Source organism: Neovison vison, chromosome 6 (genome assembly GCF_020171115.1).
Source record: "Neovison vison isolate M4711 chromosome 6, ASM_NN_V1, whole genome shotgun sequence".
Taxonomy (NCBI): domain Eukaryota; kingdom Metazoa; phylum Chordata; class Mammalia; order Carnivora; family Mustelidae; genus Neogale; species Neogale vison.
This window is the reverse complement of record NC_058096.1, coordinates 56,569,479-56,588,570: the sequence shown is the minus strand read 5'-3', so window position 1 is coordinate 56,588,570 and position 19,092 is coordinate 56,569,479.

Here is a 19,092-nt window from a genome sequence, read left to right as displayed (position 1 = left end):
GCTCAGTAGGAATTCTGCTTCTTTCTCTCTCACTCCCCCTGCTTGTGTTCTCTCTCTTGCTGTGTCTCTGTCAAATAAATAAGTAAAATCTTTAAAAAATATTCAAAATAAACAATTTAAAATATCTCCAATAATCCTTTATTTAAGAGATAACTACTCTGAGGAATTTGGCATACTTCCTTCCAGAAATTTCCACACAAAATTTTTTTTTTCTCCTTAAAGCTGTGGGTCTATTGCCAAGAATGTTTGAATTCTTCCTACTCTGCCTGCTGCATTTTATCAAATTTGCCCACCCCTGCAGTTTCAATCACTTTGTTGGAATGACATATTATGTAAATGAAGCCAAAATTCACAGTTTCTGGGCCTAAGGACAGATTTGGTGCCAATGCATCTGTGCCTAAGAGCAGATTTTAGATTGTGTGCCTGTGCCCAAGTAGGGACTGGATGCCAGCTTGTTCAGAGCTTAGCAGAATACCGATTCCCACATGGAGTGAGGCTGCTTCTGGAGGCTTCATTTCCACTTCCCCAGACACAAGTACCTGGTGGAGTGCAGCACTGAAGGGTGGTGTCTTTACCACACTTTCTCACATTTGGTTCAATGGATTAAGCAAGGTCTCTTATTTCAATTTCGCCCTTGTCAAAATGATTACCAAATTTATTCCATCTTGGGTTGTATATTTCCCAGCTTTTAATGGATGATTTTTATGGTTTAGTATTTGACCACTAATTCAGTAGACACCAATGAGAACTTCTAAAAAGTGTTTTAGAAAGTGATCTTTATTCAGTGTGATAGGTCATTTGGAGTAAATATCCACCCTTTAAAGAGGGGCTGAATTTAACAGTCTAAAAGCCATGCTACATTTAGTGTGTGATTGAATTTTAACATATCAAATAGATTTACTAAAACCTAATAAAATAGTCCATGGAAATTAGAATATTAATTCTGAAAAACCTTGGGTCCAAATGCATCAGAAGCGGTTAAGTGTCTTACTGAATTTTGTCAACTTGCCCACCCTCCTTAATATGCCATTTTCAGAGTAGCATAACAGAAAGTATACCTAGTTAGGGAGGCCAAATTTGTGCTTCTAAATTATTTTTTCAAAGCTGTTTGTGTTGTTTTGTCTGTAGACAGAATTAGGGTAAAGAGTTTTAAACACCAGCTTTTAAAATTTTCATGTTGGATATATTTCCTGTATTTTAAACCATGTCAATTTGGTGTATATGTCAATAGATGTAGACAAATTTTATATAGTAACATGGACTTACTTTGCAATAGACTTTTTTTTAAGCATTTATATGGATCATATGATAAACTATAAGCACCTCTCAGTCTCATCAGTATTTACATGAATATGGGAGTGCTTGATCTCATACTGAGATCATACTGAGATCGGGCATCCCCATTTTCATGTAAGAATAGACCTTGAAATATCAGCAAAGAAGATGGAGATGGGAAGACATCGTTATGATGAATTCCTAATAGTCCTTTTACAACACTTGAAGGACTAAACTTGCTAGGAACCTTCCAGAAGCAGAGTTCAGACTTGTGGCTAAACCTCTTGTTTGATAAGACTTCCAAGGGTCTTGAAATATTATTGTCCTTATTTTATTAATGAGGAAACAGAAGACCAGAGTAACTTGCTCACTCATTTATGCATCCATTCCATCGTTCGTCACTAAAAACTGTCTATAGGCTTGACTCTCTATTGGATCCTGTGACCAAAACAAGTAAGTCACGGCTCACTCTAATGTCCAAAATTTTAAAGTTGTTTCTTTTAGTGAGAGGGAGGGGAAGAAGCACTGTTGTCATAGGATTGGGTTGAGCCTTGAATCTACTTATGGTAGAATCCATTATTCACCATTAATTTTTTGAGCACGCTTCTATGTGTCAGACAGAGAAGAATAAAGAGCAAGGAAATCAGGTGAAGCCTCTACTATTTCTCAGTTTACAATCTAATTGAAGAGATAGTCAAGAAGTAAGCAAACAAACAAATTTAAAAAATTATAAAATGTGAAAATAAACAGCGTGAAGTGATAGAAAACTAGAGAGCAGATTCTAATTGGATGGCTTCTCTGAGAGGCTGTCAGTGAAGAATGTTGAGACCAAATAATAAGAAGGGTCAAGCCAGGACTCAAGGGTGATCTGGTTTTGTGTTTAGGTTGTGATTGTGAAAAGTTTACTAACCAGAGCAAGAGGGGTCCCAAAACCATAGTGTGGAGTTGCAATTAGATTTGAAGAGCAGAGAGAAGTCATCAAGGGATTTTTAGCAATGGGGAGTAGCAGTATGTATTTTTAAAAGGCCATTCTGCCTGTGAGTGGAGAATGTATCAGAAGGGAGCCAGCACAGACATGGAACATGCAGTAGGAGGTTCTTTGCAAAGGTGATAGATTATAAGTGGATGTCAGTGGTCATGCTGTAGAACAGAGTATGACTTGAGATATTTGGAAAGTCATATACCAGGACTTGCTCTTGGATTGAATGTACCAAAGATGGTACCCAGGTTTCTGACTTTGAGACTGAATGGATGACAATGTTGGTGCATTTATTGCTATAAGGAGAACTGGGGAGGATGGAAGCAGATTAGGATCTTCAGAAATCTCATACAATAAAAATATTGTATTGCATCCTTTCTTTAAATGTAATACAAAATAAAAACAATAGTAAGTTAATAACAAATGGCAAGGTATCTAATTGATTCCTAGCCCTGATGGTCACCTATATAGTTTTATTTTAAAATACTACCCATTAAATGCTTTCTTTAAAAATGTTTTAGAGGGTTTCTCCAGTTTTGTTGATTTTTTAAAATTTAAATTCAATTAGACAACATTTAGTACATCTCCAGTTTTTGGTGTAGTGTTCAATGACTCATTAGTGTGTATTAACGCCTAGTACTCATCATATTATGTGCTCTCTTTAATGCCCATTACCCAGTTACCCTACTCTTCCACCTGTCTCCCTCAGTTTTTTTTCCCAGAGTCAAGAGTCTCTTATGGTTTGTTTCCCTCTCTGATTTCTTCCCATTCAGTTTTCCCTCCCTTCCTCTATTGTCCTCTGCATTGTTCCTTATAGTCCACATATGAGTGAAACCAAATCTATTATAATTGTCTTTCTCTGATTGACTTATTTCATGTAGCATAATACCCTCCAGTTCCATCCATGTCGATTTAAATGGTAGTTATTCATCCTTTTTAATGGCTGAGCAGTATTCCATTATATATATGAACCATATCTTTTTTTAAAAAAAGATTTTATTTATTTATTTATTTGACAGACAGAGATCACAAGTAGGCAGAGAGGCAGGCAGAGAGAGAGGAAGGGTAGCAGGCTCCCTGCTAAGCAGAGAGCCTGATGCGGGGCTCGATCCCAGGACCCCGGGATCATGACCTGAGCCAAAGGCAGAGGCTTTAACCCACTGAGCCACCAGGCACCCCTGAACCATATCTTCTTTATCCATTCATCTGTTGAGGACATTTCAACTCCTTCCACAGTTTGGCTGTTGTGGACATTGCTGCTGTGAACGCTGGGGTTCGTGTGCCCCTTCTTTTAACTACATCTGTATCTTTGGGGTAAATACCCAGTAGTGCAATTGCTGGGTCATAGGGTAGTTTATCTTTAACATCTCGAGGAACCTCCATTTTGTTTCTCAGAGTGACTGTACCAGACTGTACACCAACAAGTGTAAAAGGCTTCCCCTTTCTCCATGTCCTTGTCAACATTTGTTGTTACCTATCTTGTTAATTTTAGCCATTCTAATTGGTGTAAGATGGTATCTCATTGTGGTTTTGATTTGTATTTCCCTGGTGGCAAGTGATATGGAGCATTTTTTCATGTGTCTGTTAGCCATTTGTATGACTTCTTTGGAGAAGTGTCTGTTCTGCCCATTTCTTGGCTGGACTATTTGTTTTTTGGGGGTTGAGTTTGATAAATTCTTCATATATCTTTGATACCAACCCTTTATCTGTTATCTCATTTGCAAATATCTTCTCCTATTCTGTAGGTTGCCTTTTAGTTTTGTTGACTGCTTCCTTTGCTGTGCAGAAGCTTCTTATCCTGATGAAGTTCCAATAGTTTACTTTTGCCTTTGCTTCTCTTGCCTTTAGAGATGTGTCTTGCAAGAAGTTGCTGTGGCCAAGGCTGAAGAGGTTACTGCCTGTGTTTTCCTCTAGGATTTTGATAGATGTTTTATCCACAAGCTCGTTCTTTTCATTTAAATACCAAGCCCTGGGAAAAAAAATCAAGTTTTATTTTGGTATAGTGAGATGAATGTAAAAGTCTAAGAGATGTCAACTAGGTTGTTGGATATACAACTATAGAGGCACAGAGGGTGGAACAGAGACATAAATTTGGAAGTTGTCAGCATGTAGATGGTTTAAAAAGCTATGTAAATAGATGAGATCACACAAAGAAAATGTGTAAATAGAAGAGAAGAGATCCAGGTGAATTTCTAACCTTTAGATGAGGAGCAGGCAAAGGAGACTGAAATGAAGTGGCCAGACTAGGAGTAGATGACGTCAGGGAAGCTAAGAGGAGAATAATTCAAGAACGAGACAGTATCCAGTGCTGTAAGTGCTTCTGAGTGGTTGAGTAAGATGATGTCAGAGAAGTGGATGTTATTGGTGAGCTTAGCATGAAGCATCTCAGGTTATTGTTGAGAATAAACTAGATTGAGAAGGTAATGGAAGGCAAAGCAATAGAAATGATATAGAAGATGTCTGTAATCTGTTTTACTGTGCAGGAGAAAAGAAAGTTGGTGCAGTAATTAGAGAGGGTCTTTGAGTCAGGGTGTGTTTTATTTGGTTTTGTTTTTAAGGATGAATGATAGTAACATATCTTTGCATGAGAGAAATGATCCAGCAGGAGGAAGGGTTGGTTAATAAAGAAGAGAGAAGGGGTAACTGAAGGACTGAAGTTCTTGAGAAAAGGAGAAGAGGCTGGGATTCAGAGCAGGAAAGTTAAAGAAGATGAGGGACTTCCTGTTTAAGAATAGGCAGAAAGTATCCTAAAATGTTCATCTTTTTGCTTCCTTAGCCAACATCCTTGTCTGAAATCTTTCCCTTGATCAGATCATACATGTTGCCTTGAGAAATAAGAAATTTTTAGTGTGACTAACATGCTAATAAGTTATAAAGAGTCAAAAGGGAAGACCTGAAGAAGAAAGGTCCAGAATTTAAGTCAGAAAGATGCACCTGGAGAGCAACAATAAGCCTGAGCTGCCCCTCCTTCTTGGGACTCAAAGCTGAGAGGAGATTTTTGGGGAAGAGACCGGATGGGAGACCTCAGAGAATCACAAAGAAGAGGAACAGGTTAGAATTAGGAGACTGCTGAACATACTCTGAAAGCCAGCATCCGTGAGTTCTATGGAAGCCTACAAGACACCTAGTAATAACAGTGACTAACATTTATTAACTACTTGCTATGTGGTAGGCATTATTCCAAGCGATTTTTACAATAACCAATCTAATCAGTTTGTATAATCCCAGTAAGGTATGAGGCAGGAATAATTATTTCTCCATTTTATAAATGAAGAAACTTAGATAACTCCCCAAATCATACAGCTTTAAGTGAGGTCAGAAACTCAAAGCTGGGCAGTTTGATTCCAGAGCCTTGTTATTTACTATTAATCATTATTGCATATGTGTGTAGACCATTGATTAACAGTAGAGGAAATCTCTGCATGATGGCTAAGGTGAACCACATTAGCCATTCCTCTTTTTACTGTAGGGTGAGGTCTTTCCACAAAAGTCACATATACCATATCTGGATGCTGAGGGACAGTAGGCACTAGGCAGGTGATACTCAGATTATAGAGGCATAGGTTGGTTTTGCTTGGACCACTGGTAGGCTGAAAATACTCTAAACAAAACCTATGCTTTAAATTTCACTATATAGGATCTGAGCAATACCCTTTACTTCTCTAACTTTTTCTGGTTAGTAATGCTGGCCCAAAAGGAGAAAGATAAGAAAGTTGAGGCCAGGTTAGAGGAACCAGGCAAGGACATCATGGAAGAGGGTATCAGCTAGCACTAGTCAAGTCTAGATACTGAGGATGTGAGAGGAAAATGAACAGAGTTCTTAACTTGCAGCCTTACAGGGTTTCAGAAAAAGAACTCCACCATTGGCCTCTCAAGAGCTAAGCTGCTAAGAGGTAGTAAACTTGGTACTTGCCCAGAGTAGACTGGGGACACTGCCTTTAGTGGGGGGTCAGGAGGTACATAAGGAGGGATAGGGATGAGAAAAGGGCATAGAATCTGTATTTGGGGGTTTGGGATCCTAGAATTAAATCAGGAAAGGGCAAATGAGTCCATTATCAAGACTTTTCCAGCCTTTTCCTGAGTAGTCCATACCTGGTTCCAGTACTAGTGCTCTTACCTTCCGAGCTGGTTGAGCCCTATGTGAAGGCTACTGCAAAGGCAGATGGAGAGCAGGCATTGAAACTCTTTGGTCCTAACTATCAGGTCACATGAAGATGGGAACAAATCTTCCAAAGTGCAACATAGACAGATATATATAAAGTCAGTGAAGTTAACATTTCATGTTTTTTCATTCACATGCATTTCCTTCCTCAAATTGGTAGATTCTTTCCTGAAGATGCACAGAACCCAGGCTGGGACCATTTCCCTAGCCTGATGGTGGTCCTCGGCTCTGGGTGCAGCCAGAGGGATGTCAATACCGCCTCCACCTCTAGCAGGCCTCCAGTTACAACTTATTCCCATGGACTGCATCCCAAGGAGAAGCTCTTAGAGTAATATTTGTTCCTGGCTCCAAGGACCCATCTAGAGGTAGGCAGGGTAAAAATGTGTGTGTGTGAAGACCAAAGGCTTGACTTCTGGTGGAACTAGACCAGCAGTTATGCAGCAGCTGGCAGTCTGAGACTATCAATTGAGGTCAAAAGGTTAGAGTTCCCCCAAGGGTTTGGCCCATGGGTTAGAAGCATCACCTGAGGAACTATGGATGAAGGTAGGCATGAAGCATTAACTCAAGTTGTGAAGCTGAAAGAATATTTACAAAATTATAAAAAATAAAACCAAAATTTCTGTCAATCTTGTTATAGAAAGGTCTAAATCGCTTTTTGTCGTTGCTATAGAAATTGATATTATAAAATTGCCATAGGAAGAGGTGATTAAATAGAATGAAGCCCAAAAAGGTAGAAAAAAATATTAGAGGGGTGTGTTGCATAGTTAATAATAGTAGAGATACATTATGAGTTTCTGGATTTTATGATATTGTCAGTGTTTTAGTTATCTATTGCTATAAAGCAAATCACCTCAAAATGTGCTGACTTATAACAACAACAACAACAAAACCATAGACATTTAATTTCCTACTAAATCTTTCATTTGGGCAGGTCTCAGGAAAAAATAGCTTTTTTGTGTTTCAGGTGAGGTGGTTCAGATGGTCTCAGAGGGTACATTTCTACGAAGCTTCAGTTCACATGGCCTAGCAAGTTGGTGATGGCTGTTGGTTGACAGCTCAGCTGAACTGCTGAGCCAGCAGCCTCAGTTTCTGTCCTCATGGGCCTCTTAGGCATACTTGTGGGATATTCCCTCTTGTGGTTACGACATAGTAGGTGGGTAGGTTCTAAGAATAAGTGCTCTTTTTTAAAAAAGATTTTATTTATTTATTTGACAGAGAGAGACACACAGTAAGAGGGAACACAAACAGGGGGAGTGGGAGAGGGAGAAGCAGGCTTCCCGTGGAGCAGGAAGCTGGATGCAGGGTTCGATCCCAGGACCCTGGGATCAGGACTTGAGCCAAAGGCAGACACCTAACTGAGCCACTCAGGTGCCCCTAAGAATAAGTGTTCTAATAGGCCTGAGTGAAAGTATAAGGAGATCTAATTTTACATGTCTTAGAATGTCACCTCTGCTGCGAATTGGGCATTAAAACAATAAAGCCAGTCCACATTTGAGGGAGTGAAACTAGATTTCACTTCTCAGAGGGGTGAGTAGCAAAGAAATTGGACCATCTCTTTTATCATAGTCAGCTTTTTAAAATTTTTTTTAAAGATTTTATTTATTTATTTGACAGAGAGAGATCACAAGTAGGCAGAGAGGCAGGCAGAGAGAGAGAGAGGAGGAAGCAGGCTCCCTGCTGAGCAGAGAGCCCGATGCAGGACTCAATCCCAGGACCTTGAGATCATGACCTGAGCCGAAGGCAGCGGCTTAACCCACTGAGCCACCCAGGCGCCCAGCTTTTTAAACTTTTCTTTTTTTTTCCAATTTATTTATTTTCAGAAAAACATTATTCATTATTTTTTCACCACACCCAGTGCTCCATGCAAGCCGTGCCCTCTATAATACCCACCACCTGGTACCCCAACCTCCCACCCCCCCACCACTTCAAACCCCTCAGATTGTTTTTCAGAGTCCATAGTCTCTCATGGTTCACCTCCCCTTCCAATTTACCCAAATTCCCTTCTCCTCTCTAACACCCCTTGTCCTCCATGCTATTTGTTATGCTCCACAAATAAGTGAAACCATATGATAATTGACTCTCTCTGCTTGACTTATTTCACTCAGCATAATCTCTTCCAGTCCCGTCCATGTTGCTACAAAAGTTGGGTATTCATCCTTTCTGATGGAGGCATAATACTCCATAGTGTATATGGACCACATCTTAAACTTTTTAATTCACTGTGATTTTTTTTCTCATTTTAAAGAAATATACTCCCTTTCATATTTGATTTTGCATATGAATTTTTAAATATTCCTCTTAGGGGCTTCTGGGTGGCTCAGTCCATTAAGTGTCTGCCTTTGGCTCAGGTCATGATCTCAGGGTTCTGGGATCAAGTCCCAAGTTGGGCTCCCTGCTTAGTGAGGAGCCTGCTTCTACTTCTCTCTCTGCCCCCACCTCCTTCCCCCGGCAACCCCCTCTCATGTGCTCTCTCTCTCAAATAAATAGATAAAATTAAAAAAAAATTCCTCTTAAAGAGAGCCCCCAAATTTCATAAGGTTGAACCCCTAAAAACCTGAATCCAGACCTAAGGGGATAATGATGCCATCCCACAATGTAGAGGTAGACAGTTTTGAGCTTGTGTGACTTAAGTTCAGAGAATTATTATCTTGGTTTTTGTTTGTTTGTTTTTTAATTTAATTTAGTGTTTTAAAAATGTATTTATTAATTTCAGAGAGAGAGAACTTGAGCAGGAAGAAGGGCAGAGGGAGAGACAGAGGGAGAGGGAGAAAAGCAGATCCCACCCCCACCCCCCCACCAATGAGCAGGGAGCCTGGGGCTCAATCCCATAAGCCTAAGATCATGACCTGAACTGAAATCAAGAGTTGGATACTTAATCCGCTGAGCAACCCAGGAGCCCCCTTGCTTTTAATTTTAGGCTAGATTTTATTTTCAGTGGCCTGAGTTCATTTAGGAGGTAGATAATCTAGAATTACAAGCACCAACCTAGGAGGCTTTTTGCATGTGTTATTACTTATGAGAATGAATTCCAATTTTTTGTGGAGGCAAGTCAGTAGTGTCAGCAACAGACACACTTTGTATATTTAGATGTACTTTTCTACTCATATTTACTTGCTGCTATTTAAAAAAAAGGATAGTGGACATCTTGGCCAAATAGAAATGTATGCCATAATGCTTGCTCTTCTAATTAGACTTACATCCATGGTATTTCCTAAATTAAAGCCCAGGATTTGGATTTTTAAATTTTTTTTTTTTTTAAGATTTTATTTATTTATTTGACAGAGAGAGATCACAAGCAGGCAGAGAGGCAGGCAGAGAGAGAGAGGTGGAAGCAGGCTCCCTGCTGAGCAGAGAGCCCGATGTGGGCCTCGATCCCAGGACCCTGAGATCATGACCTGAGCCGAAGGCAGCGGCTTAACCCACTGAGCCACCCAGGCGCCCCGGATTTTTAAAATTTCTTATTACCAAATGACGGGAAGGAGAAAATGGGAAGAAAACTTTAAAAAAATTTTTTTTAATTTTTTTATAAACATATAATGTATTTTTAGCCCAAGGGGTACAGGTTTGTGAATTGCAGGGTTTACACACTTCACAGCACTCACCACAGCACACCCCCCCACCAATGTCCATAACCCCACCACCCTCTCCTGACCCCCTCCCTCCAGCAACCCTCAGTTTGTTCTGCGAGATTGAGTCTGTTATGGTTTGTCTCCCTCCTGATCCCATCTTGTTTCATTTATTCTTTTCCTACCCCCCAAAGCCCCCACATTGCATCTCCACTTCCTCATATCAGGGAGATCATATGATAGTTGTCTTTCTCTGATTGATTTATTTTGCTCAGCATAATACCCTCTAGTTCTATCCACCTCATCGCAAATGGCAAGATTTCATTTCTTTTGTTGGCCACAAAGTATTCCATTGTATATATATACACCACATCTTCTTTATTCATTCATCTGTGGATGGATTTCTAGGTTTTTTCCATGGCTTGGCTATTGTGGACATTGCTGCTATAAACACTTGGGTGCATGTGCCCCTACAGATCACTACGTTTGTGTCTTTAGGGTAAATACCCTGTAGTGCAATTGGTGGGTCATAGGGTAGCTCTATTTTCAACTTTTTGAGGAACTTCCATGCTGTTTTCCAGAGTGATTGCACCAGCTTGCATTTCCATCAACAGTGTAGGAGGGTTCCCCTTTCTCCACATCCTCACCAGCATCTGTCATTTCCTGACTTGTTAATTTTAGCCTTTCTGACTGGTGTGAGGTGGTATCTCATTGTGGTTTTGATTTGTATTTCCCTGATGCCGAGTGATGTGGAGCATTTTTTCATGTGTCTATTGGCCATCTGGATGTCTTCTTTGCAGAAATGTCTGTTCATGTCCTCTGCTCATTTCTTGATTGGATTATTTGTTCTTTGGGTGTGGAGTTTGCTAAGCTCTTTATAGATTTTGGATACTAGTCCTTTATCTGATATGTCCTTTGCAAATATCTTCTCCCATTCTGTCAGTTATCTTTCGGTTTTGTTAACTGTTTCCTTTGCTGTGAAAAAGCTTTTGATCTTGATGAAGTCCCAATAGTTCATTCTTGCCCTTGCTTCCCTTGCGTTTTCTGATGTTTCTAGGAAGAAGTTGCTGCGGCTGAGGTCGAAGAGGTTGCTGCCTGTGTTCTCCTCAAGGATTTTGATGGATTCCTTTCTCACACTGAGGTCCTTCATCCATTTTGAGTCTATTTTTGTGTGTGGTGTAAGGAAATGGTCCAATTTCATTTTTCTGCACGTGGCTGTCCAATTTTCCCAACACCATTTGTTGAAGAGGCTGTCTCTTTTCCATTGGACATTCTCGCTTTGTCGAAGATTAGTTGACCATAGAGTTGAGGGTCTATTTCTGGGCTCTCTATTCTGTTCCATTTGTCTATGTGTCTGTTTTTGTGCCAGTACCATACTGGCTTGATGATGACAGCTTTGTAATAGAGCTTGAAGTCTGGAATTGTGATGCCACAAACTTTGGCTTTCTTTTTCAATATTCCTTTGGCTATTTGAGGTCTTTTCTTGTTCCATATAAATTTTAGGATTAATTTTTCCATTTCTTTGAAAAAAATGGGTGGGATTTTGATAGGGATTGCATTAAATGTGTAGATTGCTTTAGGTAGCATAGACATTTTCACAATATTTGTTCTTCCAATGCAGGTTCCTCAATTTCTTTCCTGAGTACTTTATAGTTTTCTGAGTATAGATTCTTTGCCTCTTTGGTTAGGTTTATTCCTAGGTATCTTATGGTTTTGGGTGCAATTATAAATGGGATTTACTCCTTAATTTTTCTTTCTTCTGTCTTGTTGTTGGTGTAAAGAAATGCAACTGATTTCTGTGCATTGATTTTATATCCTGACACTTTACTGAATTCCTGTATGAGTTCTAGCAGATTTGGCGTGGAGTCTTTTGGGTTTTCCACATATAGTATCATATCATCTGCAAAGAGGGATAGTTTGACTTCTTCTTTGCCGATTTGGATGCCTTTAATTTTTTTTTGGTGTCTGATTACTGAGACTAGGACTTCTAGTACTGTGTTGAATAGCAGTAGATGATAATGGACATCACTGCCATATTCCTGACCTTAGCAGAAAAGCTTTCAGTTTTTCTCTATTGAGAATGATATTTGCAGTGGGTATTTCATAAATAGCTTTGATAATATTGAGGTATGTGCCCTCTATCCCTACACTTTGAAGAGTTTTGATCAGGAAGGGATGCTGTACTTTGTCAAATGCATTTTCAGCATCTATTGAGAGTATCATATGGTTCTTGTTCTTTCTTTTATTAATGTGTTGTATCACATTGATTGATTTGAGGATGTTGAACCAACCTTGCAGCTCTGGAATAAATCCCACTTGGTCGTGGTGAATAATCATTTTAATGTCCTGTTGGATCCTATTAGCTAGTATTTTGGTGAGAATTTTCACATCTGTGTTCATCAAGGGTACTGGTCTGTAATTCTCTCTCTTTTTTTTTTTAAAGATTTTATTTATTTATTGGACAAAGACAGATCACAAGTAGGCAGGGAGGCAGGCAGAGAGAGAGGGGGAAGCAGGCTCCCTGCTGAGCAGAGAGCCCGATGCGGGGCTCGATCCCAGGACCCTGAGATCATGACCTGAGCCGAAGGCAGCGGCTTAACCCACGGAGCCACCCAGGTGCCCCTGTAATTCTCTTTTTTGATGGGATCCTTGTCTGGTTTTGGGATCAAGGTGATGCTGGCCTCATAAAATGAGTTTGGAAGTTTTCCTTCCATTTCTATTTTTTGGAACAGTTTCAGGAGAATAGGAATTAATTCTTCTTTAAATGTTTGGTAGAATTCCCCTGGGAAGCTGTCTGGCCTTGGGCTTTTGTTTGTTTGTTTGTAGTTTTTTTTTTTTTTTTTTTGGTTTGGAGATTTTTGATGACTGTTTCAATCTCCTTACTGGTTATGGGTCTGTTCAGGTTTTCTATTTCTTCCTGGTTCAGTTGTGGTAGTTTATATGTCTCTAGGAATGCATCTATTTCTTCTAGATTGTCAAATTTGTTGGCGTAGAGTTGCTCATAGTATGCTCTTATAATTAATTGTGTTTCTTTGGTGTTGGTTGTGATCTCTTCTCTTTCATTCATGATTTTATTTATTTGGGTTCTTTCTCTTTTCTTTTTGATAAGTCTGGCCAGGGGTTTTTCAATATTATTAATTCTTTCAAAGAAACAGCTCCTAGTTTCATTGATTTGTTCTCTTGTTCTTTTGGTTTCTATTTCATTGATTTCCGCTCTGATCTTTATGATTTCTCTTCTCCTGCTGGGTTTAGGGTTTCTTTCTTGTTCTTTCTCCAGCTCCTTTAGGTGTAGGGTTAGGTTGTGTATTTAAGACCTTTCTTGTTTCTTGAGAAAGGCTTGTATCGCTATATATTTTCCTCTCAGTACTGCCTTTGTTGTGTCCTACAAATTTTGAACCATTGTTTTCATTAACATTTGTTTACATGAATTTTTTCAATTCTTCTTTAATTTCCTGATTGACCTATTCATTCTGTAGAAGGATGCTGTTTAGTCTCCATGTATTTGGGCTCTTTCCACATTTCCTCTTGTGATTGAGTTCTGGCTTCAGAGCACTGTGGTCTGAAAATATGCAGGGAATGATCCCAATCTTTTGATACTTTTTGAGACCTGATTTATGACCCAGGATGTGATCTATTCAAGAGAATGCTCCATGTACACTAGAGAAGAATGTGTATTCTGTTGCTTTGGGATGGAATGATCTGAATATATTTGTGATGTCCATCTGGTCCAGTGTATAATTTAAGGCTTTTATTTCTTTGTTGATCTTTTTCTTGGATGATCTGTCCATTTCAGTGAGGGGAATGTTAAAGTCCCCTGCTATTATTGTATTATTATCGATGTGTCTCTTTGATTTTGTAATTAACTAGTTTATATATAGTTTGCTGCTCCCACGTTAGGGGCATAGATATTTAAAATTGTTAGATCTTCTTGTTGGGCAGACCCTTTGAGTATGATATAGTGTCCTTCCTTGTCTCTTATTATAGTGTTTGGCTGAAAATCTAATTGATCTGATATAATGATTGCCGCCCCAGCTTTCTTCTGATGTCCATTGTCATGGTAAATTTTTTCCACCCCCTCACTTTAAATCTGGAGGTGTCTTTGGGTCTAAAATGAGTTTCTCGTAGGCAGCATATTGATGGGTTTTGTTTTTTTATCCATTCTGATACCCTGTGTCTTTTGATTGAGGCATTTAGCCCATTTACATTCAGGGTAACTATTGAGAGATATGAATTTAGTGCCATTGTATTGCCTGTAAGGTGACTGTTACTGTATATTGTCTCTGTTTCTTTCTGATCTACTACTTTTAGGGTCTCTCTTTGCTTAGAGGACCCCTTTCAATATTTCCTGTAGTGCTGGTTTGGTGTTTGCAAATTCTTTCAGTTTTTGTTTGTCCTAGAAGCTTTTAATCTCTCCTTCTATTTTCAATGATAGCCTAGCTGGATGTAGTAATTTTGGCTGCATGTTTTCTTCGTTTAGTGCTCTGAATATATCATGCCAATTCTTTCTGGCCTGCCAGGTCTCTGTGGATAAGTCTGCTGCCAATCTAATATTTTTACCATTGTATGTTACAGACTTCTTTTCCCGGGCTGCTTTCAGAATTTTCTCTTTGTCGCTAAGACTTGTAAATTTTACTGTTAGGTGACAGGGTGTGAACCTGTTCTTATTGATTTTGAGGGGGGTTCTCTGCACCTCTTGGATTTTGATGCCTGTTCCCTTTGCCATATTAGGGAAATTTTCTACAATAATTCTCTCCAATATACCTTCTGCTTCCCTGTCTCTTTCTTCTTCATCTGGAATCCCAATTATTCTAATGTTGTTTCATCTTATGGTGTCACTTATCTCTCGAATTCTCCCCTCATGGTCCAGTATTTGTTTGTCTCTCTTTTGCTCAGCTTCTTTATTCTCTGTTATTTGGTCTTCTATATCACCAATTCTTTTTTTTTTTTAAGATTTTTTATTTATTTATTTGACAGACAGAGATCACAGGTAGGCAGAGAGGCAGTCAGAGAGAGAGGAAGGGAAGCAGGCTCCCCGCTGAGCAGAGAGCCCGATGTGGGGCTTGATCCCAGAACCCTGGGATCATGACCTGAGCTGAAGGCAGAGGCTTTAACCCACTGAGCCACCCAGGTGCCCCTATATCACCAATTCTTTTTTTTCTACCTCATTTATCCTAGCAGTAAGAGCCTCCATTTTTTCTGCACCTCATTAATAAATTTTTTATTTCAACTTGGTAGATTTTAGTTCTTTTATTTCTCCAGAAAGGGCTTTTATCTCTCTCCAGAGAGGATTTCTCTAATATCTTCCATGCCTTTTTTGAGCCTGGCTAGAACCTTGAGAATCGTTATACTGAACTCTATATCTGACATATTACCAATGTCCATATTGATTAGGTCCCTACCCTTCAGTACTGCCTCTTGTTCTTTATTTTTGTGTTGAGTTTTTCTGCCTTGTCATTTTGTCCAGATAAGAATATATGAAGGAGCAAATAAAATACTAAAAGGGTGCCAAAGTCCCCAGGAAAATGTGCTTTAACCAAATCAGAAGAAACCACAAATTGTGGGGAGGGGGGAGAAGAGGGGTAAAAATAAATTCAGAAAAAAAAATTAGAAAAAGAAAACAAAGAAAAAATATAAAGAATATAAAAAAGAATATATATATATATTCTTTTTTATATTTTTTATGTTTTTCTGGTTGGTGACTAGAACAGGGTCATCCACTTAATTTTGGGAGTATTTTGGTGTCTTAGAAGAAACTCCCTCCCAAAATTTAAAGAATGAAAAACATACATAAGGGTAAACACATGAAGGGATGGAATTGCCTATAAAGATGAAAAATTTTTTTTTTAATTTCTAAAAAAGAAGTTGATAAAGTAAGTTGGTTGGGAGAATAAAGAAAAAGACAGTGGAGAGAATTTGTTGGGTTGGAGACTAGAACAAGCCTGGAGCTAGATTTAGGGTATATTAGAAGAAGTTCTACCCCAAATTTTTTAGAAGAAAAACCCTATGTGTATACAAAAAAAAAAAATAAAGTTAGATACAATGAAGGATAAAATATGACTATAATAATGAAGGTTCAAAAAAAAATTTTTAATGAAAGGGATTGTTAATATAAACTATTTAAAAACATTAAAAGAGGAAAGGGTAAAAGTTAAAAAAATTAGCAGAAGAAAAAAGATAAAATTTTAAAAAATTAATTTACTGCAAGACTAAAGAATCACAGGGAGAAAGCCATGAATTCCATGCTTTGCCTTCTCCTCCTCTGGAATTCCACTCTTCTCCTTGGTAAGTGAACTTGGTCTTGGCTGGATTTCTTCCTCATCTTCTGGGGAGGGACCTGTTGTAGTGATTCTCAAGTGTCTTTGCCCAAGGCGGAATTGCACCGCCCTTACCAGGGGCCAGGCTAAGTAATCCACTTGGCTTCGCTTTCAGGAGCTTTTGTTCCCTGAATGCTTTCCATAGAGTTCCAGAGGACTGGAATGAAAATGGTGACCTTCCAGTCTCTGGCCCAGAGGAGCAGAGAGCTTGGGGTCCCACTCCTCAATGTGCCCTCAGAGAAAAGCGCTCAATCACTCCCGTCTCCCTGGCCTCCGGCCACACTCTGAGCTCACCCAGCCTGTGAACAAGCCTGTGACCAAGTCTGTGACAAGCTCTGCCTGGAGTCTCTGAACCCTGAAGATCTCTGAGCTCCCCCAGGGGACCCCACTCACAGAGCAGTGGCCTGTGCCAAGGATTATGGTTCAAGGTAACCTCGAGTTGAGAGCTCACTCCTCAGCTCTGTCTCTGTAGCCAGGTTCCCCACTCTAATACCTGAGAGCTCTGCAACACTCAGACACCCCTGATCCTTCTGTGACCCTGCGGAAGGTGGGGCCATGCTGGTGGGCTTCACCCCAGTTTAGCCTCTGTAACGATGTCTCTCAGTGGAGCAGACTTTTAAAAGTCCTGATTTTGTGGTCCGTTGTTCCACTGCTTGCCGGGAGCCAGCCCCTCCCTCTGTGGTCTATCTTCCCACCCCTTTAGATTCACTTCTCCACCGATCCTATCTTTCAGAAAGTGGTCGATTTTCTGTTTCTAGAATTGTTGCTCTTCTTCTCTTTGATCTCCTGTTGGATTTGTAGGTGTTCGCAATGGTTTGATAAGCTATCTAGCTGATCTCCTGCTACCTGATGTCATCTCACCCTGCTACTACCGGGAAGAAAACTTTTTAAGACAGGAGAAATTTTTGTCCTTTGAGTAAGAAATATATTGGGTTCGGAGTTACAGTAAGGAATAGGATAAAAATGATCCACACACTTTTCAGAAGCCTTCTAGATAGATAGTAAGGTGTGAAATTAAGCACATAGATGAGCATATTAAAGTTCTTCACTGAAAACATTAGATATGGATCCTCCATGGGTTTGAAAGAAATCTGGCAGAGTGTAATTCCAAGGATTATAGTATTTCAAGTAAGTGCATTAAAATAAACCAGTAGCCGGCCCTGGGACTGTGTGCAGGAAGACATTGGAGGTCACACCTAGACTTGAGAAGTAAAACTGATCAAAGTCTATGGCTGAAGTGGACCAAGAAAACAATTGACTCCATCTGCTCTGTGATTGAAAAGGGGGTGGAGTATTAATTTGAGAGTGTGCCCAAAAGTGTTTCCAGGGTTTCTGCCAGTTTTCAGTGTTTAATGGAGAAGGTAATTGGGGAATATAAATTACCTAGAGGCATTTATCTACTTAGGTGACATAATCAATTTTGGCAGGCTTCTGGAAAAGCCAGAGCAAAGACTTCTTCAAGTTAAGGAAGGGCAGGTTTGATGATGTCCCCAGATAAGTATTAGTGCTGAGAAAACTTCATGAATTATGATAGGCAAGAAGTGACACAGCATGGCTTGCACTGTTCCTGAAAAAAATACCTGATCACCCCAGTGACATCAAATTAAAATCATTCTTTGAGGTTAACGATGACCATAGGACACTGTGAAGAGTATTCCCTAATTGCTAAGCCATTAACAGCCTCACAGTTTATCCCATCAGGAAAGGTTCAAGGCAGGGAAGGCCTTGGGTCACCCAGCATGTGGCCATGTGGCCTCTGCAATTTTTCAGGGATTACTGGCTGAAGGCCTATGACCAGACAATCACAGCAACTTGGTTTTTGCTCACCCTGTTATGCCTTTATTGCCTATATAGATGTCAAGTCTGGGTTCAGAAGCTGTTCTGCTCATAGAGGAAACAAGCCTACGGTGTTCACCAGCCATTGTCTGTTAGGTTGTAACCTGATAGACACTCACACATTACTGTTTTCTGGCCCTAAAATGGACCATTACTGACAAATTTCAGGGATATGTAAATAGGGTGGCTTTTGAATATGGAACGTTAGTAATATGCTCATTCAGGCCAAACTAGACTCCTTGGTGGGTGGTTAATCTTGCTGACATATCCCAATGTTTATTATAAATCAGGCCTCCCCATCAAGATATGTAGATGCACATCTCCAAGGAAACTTTATATAGGATGATAAAAGTATTGCTTAGAAAGAGCCAAAGCAATTTATGATTCGGAAGGGGCTGGAAGTCCTCTTGAAAGTTTGTGGCCAGAATTTGGGTGGCTCTTCCCTTTTGCCAATAATTCAATATCTAAGGCAAAGCTTCATTACCTTGTTTAAGGCAGGCAGGATGGAAAAAAGCACCAAGGGGTTCTATTTCATCTCTAAGGGACTTCAACATTTTCTGCAAGCCTGGGGCAGAGAAGAGCTACAAATGGGGAGTTGTAATGAGCATTGACAGCAATGTTCTATCTGAGGGTAACCAAGACAAGTGAGGGTTTTGTTTGTTCTTTAAAAAATACTTCTTATTACAGAAGTAGTATGTTTGTGTTGCAGAAAATTAATACAGGCAGGTAAAAATGAAAAGTTTACATTCCCTCTACAAGAGAGGCTTTTGTAATACTGTGGTGCCTGTCCCTTCAGAACTCTTTTTGTGTGTAAAATGTATATATATACACTTACATACATATATATACATATACACATAGAATATATACACATGTAAAATATGGTCATACTGTAAACCTGTTTTTATAATATTTTATTTAGAAATAATTTCAACTTTACAGGAAAATTGCAAAAATAAA